Source organism: Pygocentrus nattereri, chromosome 14 (assembly GCF_015220715.1).
Source record: "Pygocentrus nattereri isolate fPygNat1 chromosome 14, fPygNat1.pri, whole genome shotgun sequence".
NCBI classification, from domain to species: Eukaryota; Metazoa; Chordata; class Actinopteri; order Characiformes; family Serrasalmidae; genus Pygocentrus; species Pygocentrus nattereri.
In genome coordinates, this window is record NC_051224.1 from 33,406,205 (window position 1) to 33,423,399 (window position 17,195).

General features: G+C 38.2%; 1 protein-coding gene across 1 annotated transcript in view; it reads left to right on the top strand.

Annotated features, from left to right (window-relative positions):
* LOC108415874 overlaps positions 1-17,195 on the top strand; it is a 60,831-nt gene that overhangs the window by 18,546 nt on the left and 25,090 nt on the right. The window lies entirely within an intron of this gene.

The window sequence follows — 17,195 nt, forward strand, 5'->3', positions numbered from 1 at the left end:
GGGTGGGGAATGGGTGGGATGTGACTCTTAAGAACAATATCCATTAACTGTAAATCTAAACCTGATCTGTTTAGCATGTACAGGAAGATAAAGCATAAATGTGTTGATTGGTTAGTGTAGTGGGTAACACCTCTGCCTTCTATGCTGTAGACTGGGGTTCAATCCCCACCAGGGCAAGCACCCTACACTATACCAATAAGGGTCCTTGGGCAAGACTCCTAACACCACTTTGGCCTACCTGTGTAAAATGATCAAGTTGTAAGTCGCTCTGGATAAGAGCGTAAGCCAAAGCCAATAAATGTAAAATGTAAACCTACGTATACTTAGAGGAAGTAAACTGGAGCAGAAGACAGTTTTGTTTCTATAGCACAAAAAGGAAAAACCTTAATTACTCTATCACTATTGCCGTTCACTGTTGGGCATGTCTGAACCAGAGAGTGCATCTGGGCTGAACAGGAGGACAGTTGTAAAAGTTGTCAGTCTGAAGACTCATTACTAATTTACTGATCTATGTACCATCCTTTACATAGTTATCACCAAGGTTTACTTAAAAATCTTCAGAAATGGGCAACAACTCATCACCATGGCTGGGTGAGTAGTTTACTTTAATGTAGAAATATGATGTCTTTGCTAGTTTTGGTGTTCAAGGCAGTCACTAATATGTCTACACAGGCTGAATAGGAAGCATTAAACCCGGTGGACTTTTCCTCCTCTACTACCCTCCATTTACATGGTTTTCTGTTTTAGTAGTATAATTTCACTGTAGTGAAACTGTTGACCACTGACCAATAGAATTCATATTGGAATAAAAACACCGTTGTATGCAAAAGTTTGGGTACCACTCATAAATGTGCATGTTTGTTTGTTTGTTTGTTTATTTAGTGTGAAAATATGTGAACACATGCCCTACAGAGAACACACTCCTGAACACTTCAATGCACAATTACTTTTTATTTGCTGAATTTAACGTGATGCGGGTGGGGGGAATTATTAAAGTCTAAGCTGTGCCCTGTGCAAGCGTTATGGCAGATTTGATGTTTTATATAACTTATGTTTTAGAAACTTATTTTTTCTTAGAAGATCAACAAAACATGTAATTTGACCAGGGGTCTCTAAGCTTTTGTAGACAACTCTAGATCAAGTACAAGGTTCAACCCCAACCCTTTTACAAGATAATACTCAATGGGACTCCCATAATGGAGGTACCCATTAGATTAGATTAGTAAATCTAAATCATCTAAATCATTTCCTTTTTAATAGAATGGCTTTGAGGAGGGCATTATCTGAAACATGTCTGCCAAGAAATGAATTAAAAAGACTATAATCTCTTGCTTATTTAGTTGTAGATTATGGGCCTCCGTGTTCCTTTTGAATTTTGTATTCTGGAGAGCCAGTGTACCATTAAGTATGTCAAATTAACAAGGTAGAATTTTCCATTTTGTCTCCTAAGACAAGCGAACTGAATTGAAACTGTTTTCTTTCCGGTTTTACATTTAATTATTTCTGCATATAATGTGTGAAATACAAACTTTTGCCTATTATGATTTTATTTTTCTTTATTTTCCATTTCATTTTAATGTTTTTAGCTGACATAATTTTCACCACAGTAGCACCAATGCCTGCAGTGACCATGTGTGCACAGATGACACATTTGGATACTGATCCTGGTATTGGTACTGGTACTGGTACTGGTAAGTAACCTCTAATAACTTCACATATGTCTACTTTGAATTTCAGTACAGACTGTGATACATGATAGTTGTATGTTTGTTGTCATGTTTTGCTTTTGTTCAACAATTACAGAATATTTTATCCATCTTAAGGTTATAAAGGTTATAAAATCAGTTGTAAAAGTTAACTAATAATTCCATTGCTGTTATACAGTTATATGCACCACTGACCAAGTAACTTATTTTGTTGAATTGTGAAGTGAAAAGAAGAAGCAATTTGCATTTTCTGTACATTTTTAAGCACAGTTACAATAGAAATTCATATTAACTGTGCATGTTTAAACATTTGGTCACAGTTGTAAAGTCTTAGAACTCTTTTAACTGGTTGGACCTTCTGAGTAAGTAGTTCAAGGATTATCTCCAGAAATTGTCAACTGAGGACAATGTTGAAGCATAACAAATACTCATACTCTTCAAATATTCTGACATCAAAGCATTTGCAGCTCACAATTTCCACTGTCCAAAATGTCATTAAGAAATAACAGTTAAGGGGAACTGTGGAAGTCAAGACGAGATTCGCAAGACAGATAGAACTGCTTGTTTGCAGGCCAGAAAGGTAAAAAAAAGTCATGCTTAATAGAAAAGCAGGTTAATAGATAAGAACTGATGACAGAAACAGCTTAAGCTCAAAAGAACAAACCTTACTCGTTGTTGCCCTCTAGGGGTGTTCTTGTTGAACTGAATGACTCGGCCAGTAGCCCTCACCCCGATAGTCACAAAGTGCTTTGAAAGGTTCACATATGACCCACATCAAAGCCAACATTGACGTCACTGGGGATCCACACCAGTACGCGTACCCGGAAAAACCCATCCACAGAGGACGCCATCTCCTCTGTGGTCCACACTGCCCTCACCCACCTGGAGAGTAAGGATTCTTACGTCCGTATGCTCTTTGTGGATTTCATATCGGCCTTTAACACCATGATTCCCAGACCCTGGGCTTACAAACTCCATACACTTGGACTGAGCACCTCTTTCTGCAATTGGGTCCTGGACTTCCTGACTAACAGGCCGCAGGTTGTGAGGATCCACAACATCTCCTCCTCCACCATCATCCTCAGCACCGGCTCCCCTCAGGGCTGTGTGCTGAGCCACCTCCTGTTTACACTGCTCACATATGACCGCTCAGTCGTCCATCCAGGCTGTCATATTGTGAAGTGTGCAGATGATATGGCAGTGGTTGGATGCATCATAACTAGTGATGAGTCTGGCTATAGGCAGGAGGTGGAACACCTGGAGAGTTGGTGCAGTTGAGAACAATCTCTTGCATCAATGTGAAGAGACAAAGGAGATGATTATGGATTTCAGAAGGGGCAACACCATTCCTCCCCTCCCCCTACACATCGGAGGATCTTCAGCGGAAGTGGTCTCCAGTTATTGGTACTTGGGCGTACACCTAAGTAATGATCTTACCTGGAGTAATAACACTTCCAGCCTGATCAGGAAGGCATGTCAGCGCCTTTACTTCCTCAGAAGGCGTGCTGGACTCAGGAGCTCAGTCCACACCTCATGTTACAGATGTGTGGTGGAGGGCGTTCTGTGCTCCAGCATCACCGTGTGGCACGGAAGCTGCTCTGCAGCAGAAAGGAAAGTTCTGCAGAGGGTGGTGAAGGCTGCACAGAGGACTGTTGGAGTCAGCCTTCCCACCACCATGGACATTTACACCTCCAGATGCAAGAAAAGGGCCACTGGCATTATGAAGGACCCCACTCACCCAGCACACACACTTTTTGTCCTGCTCCCCTCAGGTAGAAGGTTGCATAGCATTAAGTGTAAAACAACCAGACTGAGGAACAGCTTCTTCCCTGATGCAGTAAGACTCTTAAACTCCAGTTAGACAATCACTGCAATGTCACTTCATGTCCACTTATTTATCTCTGCTGCCGTACTGAACCAGTGCCCCCACTATATCACCCCTACACATGTCACTTTATACATATCACTTATACGTTACCAGTATTGAGACGTACACCTTCTACCTCGTACTCATGCTGCTGTGGTTTATGCTGCTGTTATTTGCACCTTCTGTTCATTGCTTATGTTACTTTGGGAGATAACTGGACCGTGAGTACAATGTTTTGTTCCACCTCATGTACCACATGTGATGCGAATGACAATAAAGCCTTATCTTCTAGCTCAAGCCAGAAGTTTATTACTTTTTTAATTTTCATAAGACCCAAGATGCTCCTCAATAAAAGCCTTTACATATATTTACCTGAAAAGCATCCACCCATATTCAGTCCTACTGCTGCAATGTAAACATAGCATTGTGAAAGCAAACAACTTTGGAAAACACTTGCAATCAAGCAATTAGTTAATAATAATGTTTGAACGTTGATGACAAATTGACCAACAGAAATTTTGAAAAGCAATCATTTGAAGTGTTTCAATTGAAAAGATGAAGTTTTTATCTTTTCTTTTTTTTTCAAGAATCTTTCTGTTTCCTATGGCAGAGAAAGCAGAGGTTCAGCTAATATAGGACAATGGTAAATGTAATTGAGAATGAAAATGTTTTCAACAGACGAGACTAAACCAGTTGGCTTTGTTTCATTTATGTCCTTGCTTAAGCGCACTTTCCTCACTTTGTGCCAGAGAAAAGGTTTCTCTGTAAATGGTTTTGACTGTTCAGTACAACCTGCGTTATCGTGCTGCTCTGTATCAATTGTCTTACATATTGATGAAGAAAATCTACCAAAAAAAATGAACTTTTCTTAGTAAATTCCACAGATTTTCCAACATTTCTGCCTAGTTAAATGCAGGATGATGAAGTCATTCACAGTGGTTTGAAATTGGTTTTAATGAGTGTAATTGTCATATCAAAGTTGAATAATAATGCAGATGGTGAAAAGACAATAGTAATGTAGGATATTCATAGAAAGACATGTTGTAGGGCCTATATTAATTATTACCAAGTTTTCAAACCATTTAACTTTTTTTGCCCATAAAATAGTGTTCATCATTTTACTGTGAAATCATCTTGAGATATTTTCAGTACCACATAGCATTACGGTGTAGTACAGCAGTGGACAGGGTCCAATGGTGGTTCAGGGCGCTGAGACGCATAGTGCGCAGATGTTGCCAACTGCTGTCGGTCCCTATCGCTTCCACTTTGTTGCATGCCTAGATGCTTGGTTTAATACACCTGTGGCCATGGAAGTGATTGGAACACTTGAATTCAATGATTTGGACGGGTGAGTGAATACTTTTGGCAATATAGTGTAATTAAACAGATTCCGGTAGCACTTGCTTTGCTCATTATCTCATATTTCTTTATGTGATAGGGCTTCGGAATGTGATGTCATGATGCAGTGTCTTATGATATTTGGCTGTATGGAAATATGACTTTCAGTTTCTGAAGCAGGAGAATTTTAAATATTGCTGGAAAAGTGTTCTTGAAGCTTTACAAACTCTTACACATTAGGGACACCTAGTGGACCAAAAGGCAACCAGCAGCTATAAATCAACTCCAGGGGTAGATTTATAGCTGCTGGTTGCCTATGTCCCTGGTCTGGAGGATACTGCAGCAGGATCTTGGGATAAATGGTCCAAATCTGTCCCTGGGCCATTTGTTTCTATAGTAATGGTAATTAGTGGCATAAACATGTCATTTGGGTGTGTTATATGTTCCAGCTTGTATTTAAAGAAAACCTTCTGACTAACCACAAACATACTGTTAAGAGTATTAATGTTAACATGGCTACAAAACGATAACGTGCAGAATAGGAATATTCTAAGATGAATGTTTAGATTTAGTGCGTTAGATTATATATAACGGGTTTTCGATCCAGTAGAATATTCAGGAAAAACTCATTTGGTTAACTTAGTCCCTAAACATGTCAGGTCAACTTTTCGAAAGAAAGTTGCTTCAATAATTTTGGTCTGTAGTTGGTGTACTAAGTCCATATATTAAATCCATATATTGAATTTGAGTGACTTTTTCTTTAAAACCTTCCTTTAAATCCCCTAAAACAGAAAGCAGGAAATGTTGCACCTGTATTACAATCTTTAATTGGAGTCTTTAAATGTATTTATGTATATTATTTGCATTTTACTTGTAAACTGTAATTCACTGATATGCCAGTCATAGCACTGAATCAATTTTTAAACCTTCTCTTCTCTCACAGAACAGACCTTCAACAGCCAAGAAGAATAAGAAAGTCTTACTTCAATAGGCTCCAGCAGCCCCCCCACGTGCACCTGAGGGACAAGCGACTTAGAAAATGTGTGTGTGTGTGTGTGTGTGTGTGTGTGTGTGTGTGTGTGTGTGTGTGTGTGTGTGTGTGTGTGTGTGTGTGTGTGTGTGTGTGTGAGAGAGAGAGAGTCTTACTTCAATTTCAAAAATTAGTACTAGTAACAAATAAGAAAGAAAAGAAAAATATTTTATACACAATAGAACATAGAGCACATATCAGATGTTGAAAGTGAGACATTTGACCATTTCATGAAAAGTATTGCCTCATTTAGAACTCCATGGCATAAATCAAGTCCCTGCTGCAGCGCCCATCCTGCAGACGAGGTTAGATTTATAGCCGCTGGTTGCCTTTTGGTCCACCAGGCGTCACTAATGCGCAGCAGTTTGTAAATATCATAAGACACTGCATCATGACATCACATTCCCAGGCCCTACATGCTACCTGAATATGTTTAATTACACATCCTCACTACATTTTATCCTAGTCAGGTTGTACAATTCAACATTTGGCTTTGGGAAATGGATAATGTCAATACATTACTCTGCACTCAGTTGTAGACATAGTTCTCACTTTCTCAGACAGTCACTCTTATTAACAATAAGGTTTAAAATGTAATTTCATTTGAAATGTTCTGTTCACTCTGTAGCCAGTCATGAGTTTGTGCTACTACGTGACATCATGTGTGGTTAATGCATGCATTATACATACGATGATGATTTAATACTGACGTTACACCTACATTTGTATTTTTATTCCATTCAGATCTCATTATATGGTCACAGACAAGGGCTAAAATGTCAGTCAACTCACTTTAATTAAGGAATATTGATATTTGTCAAAGCTATATACTATGTATAGAGACTGATCTCCATGACACTGTACTGGGGTAATGATCCACCACCTTCTGATCGAGTTCAGGTTGTTGCCATCAAAATGAACATATCTGCTCTCAAAACTGTGTACAGACATAAAGTGATACTTTCCTTGGTCTGTTCCACCGTGTGAACACTTCATCCATTTTCAGGTCAGCACCAAAAAAATGAATGGCAAAGATGGCTGGTCTCAGGCCACTTCTAAGCGACCCTTGCTTCAATTGGTGGCTTGGAAGAACACAATTTTGTGAAGGTTAGAAAATGAACTGGGTATGAAAACAGATGTTTTTCAGAGATGTTAGCTAGTAGAGTTTGCTGTCTGAAACTGAACCTACTGAAGAGCAGGGTCAAACAAACACTGACCACTGTGCATCAATAGGTTTATAAGGATGTGTGGTTAGCATGGCATGAAAGGTAGTTGGTCAGTCAGTCAGTGGCCTAGTTGTCATTTTGTCATACCAGATTTATTGATTGATTTTGATTGATTGGTTGATTGATTGAAACATTGCGTCACCCCTTTGCAAATTGTCTTGGCATCTATGTCACACTTAACTGAGTCATTGGTGTCTCAATGCACCTCCTATCAGGTATCTAGCCAGTCTAGATTTGAGTTATTAGCACGACGTGAAATGTAGCGAACCATCCACATAGAGTCCAGCATCTGTCCAGGCTTTACTACCCAACAGGAACGAGTAGTTAAGTGAGGGTTGCAAGTGAATGGGTATGTGTGCGTGCAGGAATAATCTTTTACCAGTTGAGTTTTACTATTACTCTACTGTGATTCTTAATCTGTTGTAGGAAGCTCATCCATTTGGTGCTGTTGGTCAGACACAGACTGTCTTTTGTCTTAATGAAGTGGCATCATTTGTGTTGAAAGGTTTGTCCTTTGCTGGCACTGATGAGGTAAGACCATTCATTGATACCTACAGTGAGTTTCCATTGCCCAGTTTCTTGTTGGTAGCAAACTGGGGATGAAATTTCAGTTTAGCCTGACTCTGTAGTCTCTTTGCTCATGCTGCTTTTGGATTGAAAGCTTGTGGTTGCAGGTGTTTGTCATTGATGGGAAGTATGGACAGCTGTCTTTGGCTCATGAGAAGCTGGGCTGTGAATTCAGATTGTCCATTGGATGGAATCTTCCACAGTGGGCACACCACAGGAACACAGGAACACCCTAATCCTTCAAAGACATCCTCAAACTCCTCATAATGTCAGCATGCACCTCTGAGTCTGCATGAACTGATAAAACAAGCTTGTTTAGATCCATGTTGATGTAAGCCTTTAAACCAAGTATGGGGTGATGGTGTTGTTGAAGATATACAATTCCAGCAATGCTATGATTTCAACGTATGTGCCTTTGACATCCAGTGGCTCTCCACTATAACTAGTATAAGCAAATTAATAATCAAAAATAATAGACAACAGAGGATTGAAGTTAGGTTGTCAGTGCAAGTGTGTGTGTGTGTGTGTGCATGTGTGTGTTAGTCAGTGTGACAGAGATGAAAGAGTAGTGTAACAAACCAACAGAATCCAGACGTGTGCTGATAAAACCAATAAGATTGGATTTATTATTACGAGAAGTAAGCGTAGTCGATGTTGATCATAGTCGATAAGCGTAGTCGAAGTAAGTGTAGTCGATAGTGATCATAACACCAGGTGAACTAAACAATAGGGCTAAGCTGAAGACGTAGTCGAAAGGCAGGCAATAAGGTCCAGAAACACAGAGCAATAGTCCAAGGCAATGGTACAAAAGAGATAAGCAAAACCGGAGAGTGAGAAAACAGGCAAAATGTCAATGAGCATCAAATACATTCAAAAATAACCGCTCAGTACATTCACAGGGAAGCAATATCTCACGCTGATTAAGTCTAATGCCCAAGCTTATAAACTGTCTGATTAAGACATGTGACAAACATACACAGGTGACGCTTCCTAGTAATCAGAGGACTGTGACTGTTGATAGGTCGGCACAAGAGTATCAGAAGTCACGTGATCCTCATTAGTATTGTGGGCCATGTAGTCTGTCGCAGACTATGAGTCAGAAGGAGGCTGAGAAGTCACCTGACCTCCCGGAGGCGTCTGGGTAATGCAGTCTGTTTCAGTCTGAGAGTTCGGGCAAGGCAGGGCAAGTAGACAGACGGACCAACAAACATACATATGTATATTGAATGTTTTGATGTAATGTAAGAAAGGGTTTAATTTAATATTTCATATTCATGTCATATTTGTGCATGTGTATACATTACTATTAGATGTCATTGTAAAATTGGTTTTACAGATTTTCCAGAAGTCAATGCCAGGAGAGATTCTGAGACTTTTTCCCATTTTAAAGTTGGAAGTCCAACAGTATTATCCAAATCAGCGAGAAGTTTATAGAATTTCGGAAGCAATTTCTTACTAGTTTTTGTTTTATTAATGTCTTCAGTTAGTTTGGGTGGGTGAAGATGGTTATTTTAGACTTTTAGATTTGAGTTGAAAATATTGTAAGTATTGATCTTTCCCTGTATTGAATATTTGGACCAAATCTTCAAATGAGATAAAGGTGTCATCCTTAAAAACATGATGCAGATGCACAATCCCTTTATTTTTCCATGTAGCGAAGTTCAATGGTGAGTTATTAAGTTATAGAGTTGTACAGTTGGTTGCCCTTTGTTTTGTGAGGGTTACAGAGGGTACAGTGGTTTAATGGTTAGGTAGGGAGTTTTTTGTAATACTGCATGTCTGTTTATTTTTTGTGCCAGTGTGGTCTTCTGTAATAGCATCAAAGTAAAACTAATCTAGATCGTCTGAATTGGTATTCTCAGCTTCATGTGTTTTCTGGGACGAACATGCTTTTTCAAAGTGATTAAGTTGGCCACATTTTTCCACTCTCATCCCCTCGCAGGGCATTGGTCTCTGTGGTCTCGTGCAAACTAACCACAAACTTTAGCTCTTGGGCTGGCTAGGTTAGCTTTAGGAGCCTTTGTCCTGCGAACCTTAGCCACTTTGATGCTGGTCTGACTGCTGCAGACTGAAGAGTTTGTGCTTCTATTACAAGGCTGGAAAGATGAGATTAATTATTGTGTTTTGAAAGTTTAATAATTTCTATCTTTGAATTTATGATACGTTCTTAATGTTATGTTCTAGTCAGGAAATCTCAAAATTGAGTAATTTACTGGTAAAATAAGTTATATTAGGTAGATTTTTATTCAATGGCAATGGCACAACATGCTTCACCTAGCAGGAAGTGAAAGGGCACTTTGATTTTCACTGCTCAGACTTTTGGCGACCGCAGCTTCTTAGAAATTTAATGTCGCTTTACTTTTCTGTTTGCACTTTCAGTCATTTGTCGTGCACCTATGCCTGAGTAGCTTGGACTTTCCATTTTTTTCAGTTCCCTCTGTTGAGGCATTTTCATTCCCTGTTATTGGGTGTAGTTTGTTTTCATTCAGAAATATTTTTCTCTCTGATGTTTAATTCATAAATATAACCTAAAAGTATAACCTATTTTTGTTCTTCAGTGGTCCAACGTCATCTCTTTCTTGCTCTCTCGTGCTTTGTCTTTCTGTTAAGTTGTAAATAAATGTTGATGGAAATTTCCTGATTTCAATAAAATGGATTTCCAGTTAAGATGTCTGCTTTAAGATTAAGGACAAGTTTTAAGTTAAATATGGGTTTAGGCCTGCTTATTTCAAGATGAGCCAACTTCTTTTAAGTAACACCAGAATCATTCTTCAGAGCATAACATATCTGAGATGTTTTTGAAATGTGTGCATGCAAATTTGAAAATCTCACTCTAGTATCACTCCAACTACCTAAAAAAATCTGACTGCAATCATTTCATCAAAGCTGGCAACCCTGGCTAGAGTAGAGGAGTCAGCTAGCAGTAGCCTAGCCACTGGACCAAACACCACAGGACACTCCAATACCTGCCATTTGACTTTGCTTGCTTAGATTTCACTAATTAACATGTAAATGTGTGTCAGTCTAGCTTTGATCAGCCAGAATTTACCTGTTCAGGTGATGAGCAGAGATAGTAGCATTTTAAACTAATGCTAGCGAGCTTCTCTCTCCTAACTAACATCACTTTTATTTTCCTTTAGCAAAATTTGAATTTATTTGGCAACCATGTGAGCAAACTGAACTTATTCATTTGTTTTTGGTTTTGAAATAATGCAGGATGTGGTAGCACAATAGTACCCTAAAACATAGAACTAATCAGTGAACAGCTAGCTATGTCATTACTAGGCCTGGATTAGATCATCTATTGAGTTTTATGTGCACCCAAGCCAATGGGTGCCTCTGCAATCAACTATGAGAATCTAAAAAGCTGTTCTGAATCATGGTGGAAAGTTTGCTATTGGTACAGTGAGATAATATATATAGTTTATCAGTGTGGCCAAGCATAATCCTGGTACTCTCTGTTATTCCTAAACATTCGCCTCATTTTCTACTCTAATCACTGCTTAGAAATCATTACACAAACTACCTAGGTATAGGTATAGCTTTCAGGATTTTCACCATTGAGCTAGCATTCTTGTGAATGTGGTATGAATTTAAGCACCAGATATTTAAAAGACATGCCGGAGGGACCTGTGAAAGTGAGATCTGATGCTTCAACAGAGTAGAGGATGCCCATTTCTAAAGCCAAACATAAAATGTCAGCCATCCAGGTTATAGATCAAATTTGCATCCTTATCAGCAGTCTTCTTAAAACTGTCATCAGAGGTAAGATATAAATGAACATATCCTTGGTTAGGATACTTCACACCTACTAGCCGTTCATTCATTCAAAGATCAGCTGATTTTTGCTCTGTGGATTTTTGTTCAGTAATGATTCTCTGCATTTGCATCTCACTACCCTGTCCGAGTGTTACAGACAATTTTGTTAGAATACTTGACAATTTTTGTTTTAAGTATCTGCTGTTTTTCTGTCTTTATGTAGATTTCAGCTGCCTGATTTTAATTTATTTAGTTTTTGTCGGGGTCAATGTGTTGTTTGTGAAAAGCAGATTCATGCTTTATGTCTTGTTGGGTTCAAATTAACCTGTGTTCTTGTTAACGTGAGTGTAATGCTACTATTGTTTTGTCTCTATTGGAAAACATATGTGGGTGGTAATATGTATAGTGGTTAGTATACTGTGGTTAGTGTGCTGCCTTGGTGGTGCTGTGCAGGCCTTGTGTAAACTTTTGTACTAACATTAAAAAATCACTGACCACCAAAAAAATAGGCATGTAGGGGCCCACACAACATTTGTGTCCAGGGGCCAATAACTGATCATCTGTGCCTTGTCATTATGTTATCCCACCAAACAGCACTTCAGACCTGAGCATAGCTAACCGTGTTGAGACTGAACATGGCTTGTTAGCATACTTAGTCAAACCGTGTCTATGTGGAATGTCAATAGAACGGATGCTCTCCATCCACAGAAAGGTTTAGCCCTACAGTGGAAAAGAAGCATTAAATTTTACAGACTAAATGATGCAAAAACCTTTGTCCTTTTTAAATGTCAGTGCTATTTGTAGCTAAAATACTAAGCAGTAGTGCTCCACGCTCCATGGTATTCTAATACATGAAAAAAGCAATGTTAAAGATTTTTATACACATTTAACTTTACATAAATGTTTGTGAAACTGTTAAAAAGCCATGTTTATTCCTGAAAACATAGCATTTCTTTATTTGAATCAGCATTTTCATTGCATGTATTTACCATTGCATTATAGTAGTGTTTCTCAACCCTGGTCCAGGAGGCCCACTGCCTTGCACTTTTTAGTGTTTTCCTTGTTCCCCACTCCCACCTCATTATTGAGTTGAAGTGGTTGTGTTGAAGCAGAGAAAAACACTGAAATTTTCAGAGAAGTGGGCCTCGACCACACACACACACACACACACACACACACACACACATTTTCTCCCTCAGGGTCGTGGGGGGTGCTAGAGCCTATTTCAGCGGTCACTGGGCGGAAGGCGGGCCTCGACCAGGGTTGAGCAATTGGATGGATTGTTTTTTTCAATTTTACAATCACTAAAATCTGTGAATATGGGACATCATGACCACCTGTAGCCAACGGATTAAGCAACAGAAAGCTTAAAAACTACGTATTCTTTTTCCTCAGTAACACTGATGAAATATGTTTCAATGGAAATGCATGCACAGACCTTTCTACCAGATAAGTTCAGACTGCAGTCTTACAGAAAAAGAAGCCTTTTATGGAAATACAGAAAAGAAAAGAAAAATAAAGTTTGGACCTTTGTGAACAGAGGACAGGCTATATTTATGTGCTATGTGTTTCATACTTGGTGGTTATCACTCTGTGCATGAGCCTTTTTGTGGCTGAGCTGTTGCTGCTTCTAGATGCTTCCATTTAGACAATAATAGCACTGAGAGTTCATCAGGGTGGAACTGACAGCAGAAATTTCACACACTGACCATGGCGTCCTATACTAACAGCACGTTTAAAGCCATGAGCTCTTCCATACATCCCATTCTGTCAATGTTTGTGAAGTCTGTCAATGGTTGCATGTGTGCTTGATTTTGTACAGGTGAAATAAGTATGGCTGAACCATCTGAATTGAGTAATAAGGAGCATGTCCACATATTTTTGGCCATATATTTTACATCTATTACATACAGAATTTCCTTGTCAAATGCATAATCAGTGTTATTTGTAGCTTTATTACTAAACAACCTGGTTCCATACACGAATGCTATCCTAATATGCATGCTAATCATTTTAAAAAGTTTTTTTTAATTAATTAATGCATTTCTGAGTGATGTAAGGGGACATATTAGTGGAGAAATGAATCTCTAGCCAATAAACTGAATGTAAGAGAAGATGGATGTTTCAGTAATACAATGACACCAAACACGCACACAAAATGACTCAAGACTCATTTCTATAAAGAGAAGCTGAAGGTGTTGGCAAGGCCTGGCCAATCTTCTGATTTGAATCCCACTGAAAAGTTATTGAGGGTTTTAAAACTGAGTTCATCAGAGGGACCCACGAATCCTTGAAGAATTAAAGGTGGTATGCCAAGAGGAAAAGGCCAAAATTGAACCAGAATACTGCAAAAACAAATTACTTCAGTAACACTTTATTTGAAAGATACCTACATAGGTACTCCATAACACACCACTGGTGTTGGAAGAAAACCTTGTATCTCCATTTTTGTCATTTTTCAGTTTTTGACCTAATTTCAAAGGACCTGTTGCCCTTTACATTGTGTGTAAATTTCATGACGAATGGAGCAAAAGAAACGGCCCAAAATGACTTGGAAAGATGTCTGGTTCCATTGACTTGCATTAAAACTACAGTATGATTTTTCTTTCTCCTGTAAAGTTCCAATTTTGGAGAGACGAGTTTTTCTTCCGACAACAGCGGCATGGATAAGTACTGAATAACATACCTATGATGTAATATTTGAATTTTATGACCAACTTGTGCTCATAACCACAATATGTCTGTTCTGTGAAGTAAATGACTTCACTGGACTGACATAAGGGATCTTGAACTAAAATGATGCTTCCATTCATAACACTTTAATGAAGCATCTTTCCCAAGTAAAGAAACTTAGAAGGAAGGCCTAAGTTTATCAGTTATACGTAGTTCTGAATGAGTTAAAGTACCAAACCCCAATGTCAGTGTAATGTCACTTACTTCAGTTCATGGCGTAGTGTTGCTATTACTCACATAAGCTGTTCATAAATACTCAAGTATTACTTTATAAATGTTATTCAATGCTTTTGCATATGTGATAACATCCTTATGTAGGTAGCCTTCAAATAAAGTGTTACTACTACTTTTTACTGTAGATGTCTCAAAGCTATAACTGCCAATAATGGTTTTGCAACAAAGTTCTGTTATTGGTATTCATTTGTGGTGTTTGAATACTTTTTCCCTACCAATGTATTCATGCCTAGGATTTTTTGTGCATATTTACAGGTACAAAGTCAACAGACATTGTGTGAATATTTGAAGTGGGTACATGTACTGGAACAAACACTGTAAAAAAAGAAAACACTACAAATAAAAAATTGTTTTGTTTATTTTCTAAAATAACTTAACCTGGTCTAAGAAAACACACTTCTAAAGATTAAATACACAGTTACTGTTTATTTGATGAATTTAACATATTGGGGGAAAAAAACGCAACAAAATGTGGCCTGTGCAAAAATATGGAGCCTCTGAAGGGATGTGGTGTATTTTTCTTTTATGTTAAAATCTGGTGCATTCCAGATACTATTAGGTGAGCACTAACTACTATGTGGTGTGCACCTGATACTTTCAAGTGAGCAGTAGCTCCTATGTATGTCTGGTGCACACCTAACAGTTTTGGGTGCTGATACTATTTCTAGTGCACGTATGATAGTATCTGTTGTGTACTTGATAGTACCAGGTGCTTATAGTATGTGGCATTCACCTAATGCCATCTGGTGTGCACCTGAAAGTATCCAGTGCTCCGCAACATAATATAAGGTGCATATCTGATAGTATCAGGTGCTTAATATATAGTATCTGGTAGTCATCTAAAACCACCTAGTGTGCCACAAATATCTGTTGCTTACCTTATAGCATGTGGTGCCCACCAGTCAAACAAAAAAACCCATGTCCCTTCAGACATTCTGTACAAAAGCTATGGCACATTTAATAATTTATATATAGCTCAGCAAATACATAGATATCGCTGTTGTTAGAAGAAAACCTTGTATCTCCAAAATCGTAACTTTACAGGAGATGGAAAAAACCTGCTTTACTTATAATGTAAGACAATGGAACCAGAGTTTTTTCCATGTCATTTTGGGTCAGTTCTTTTGGTCCATTCATCATGAAATTTACATACAATGTAAAGGGCAACAGGCATTTTCAAATTATGCCAAAAACTGAAAAACATCAATAATGGAGATACAAGGTTTTGTTCCAACTAGAGCAATATTTGTTTTCAGAAAACTGCCACAATTAAGTTGTCTGTAGATATTTGTTATTATTTTCACTTAGAAGGTCAACAAAGCATGTAATTTGACTGGGGTTGTTTTTATTATCCATTTCATTATTTTTTGATTATTGTGGGCTTAAGACATTGCACTTCTACCATTATAATTGAAGAAGTGTCTGTGCATTAATAGTCAGTGGAAAAGTGTAAGAGTTCAAATAAAGTGCTCACATGTTTCCATGGACCCACTAAGCAATGCACCTAATTTTCCCTTATGTACAGAAACTGTTAATTGTAGAATTCTGTCCATTTTATTTAGACAGAAAAGAGGAAGTGAGCTCTAGCCCAAATGTAATGGTACTTCCTCTTTTTCTTGCAAAAGCATTTTTAGCCACGTAAAATATTACCCAATATAATCCTCAGACTGAGGGAGGAGGTAGTGTTTGAAAGAAGAAGAACTCTGAGAGACAACTGCCGTTTGAGAGCAGGTTCCAGACCCACAACTACTGATCATTTTCTGAGCGTTGGCTTGAAGACTTTCTGATGTGTGATTTTCCTTCTGTTTTCTGGACAAAATGAAAATGCAGGTCATCTTTTCAGTCGTGGTGATGTTCACAAGAGGTGCCATGGGTAAGTTTCTTCATGTAGGTTGTTTTATTTTACACTTGTCTACTTGTCTATGAGCATTGAAATACATTACTGTATTATTATTTACAGACACAGTGATGTCAGCATTTATGTCACAGTGACCAAAACTCACATTCAGTTTTCAGGACTTGAAAAATTGAAAACTAAAATGTTAAAAGGAAAGTATGCCGTTACAAAACCACTATAAAAGATGTGTTCAGCCTGATTTTCGCCTCCTACTCCCCAGCATATGTTGGCTTTCAGGAACATCTTCATTTCCACTTTGCGTTGACGTGCTTTCTTTCAATTCCACAAAGTAACTCATTTCCATTTTCTTCTTAAGCCTGCTGCTCTCTGGTTAGTTCTATGTTGCTTCTGGAATAATTCAACTGGTTCCGCAGAGTCTTATTAACTTAACGTTATTGGGTTTACATACTGTTTATGTTTTAAACATATGTTTTATCAGATCTTTAACATATTGTTTAAGATATCTATATGCCCAGTTTCCCCTCGCGCTATTGTACCCAGGGCCAGAATGGGGCTAGGAGTTATAGTCATATGCAGAAGTTTGTCATACGTTTTGCTGATTTTCGAACTCAAAACAAGATATCACATGGGAGCCAACATAAATACAGTATATTTTCTGTATTTTTGCCCAGATCACATTTCATGTATTATTTATTCCAATACATTCAGCAAATAAACAGTAATGATGCATTAAAATGTGAAAACAAGTCTGTTATCTGTAGAGCATGTGTACTTATTTTTACTTAGAAAGTCGTAAAATCGCATATCATTAGTCGCCCAATAGAGACAAGCTATAACTGGGTCACCAGCCTTATCCACAAAGGGCTGATGTGGCTGC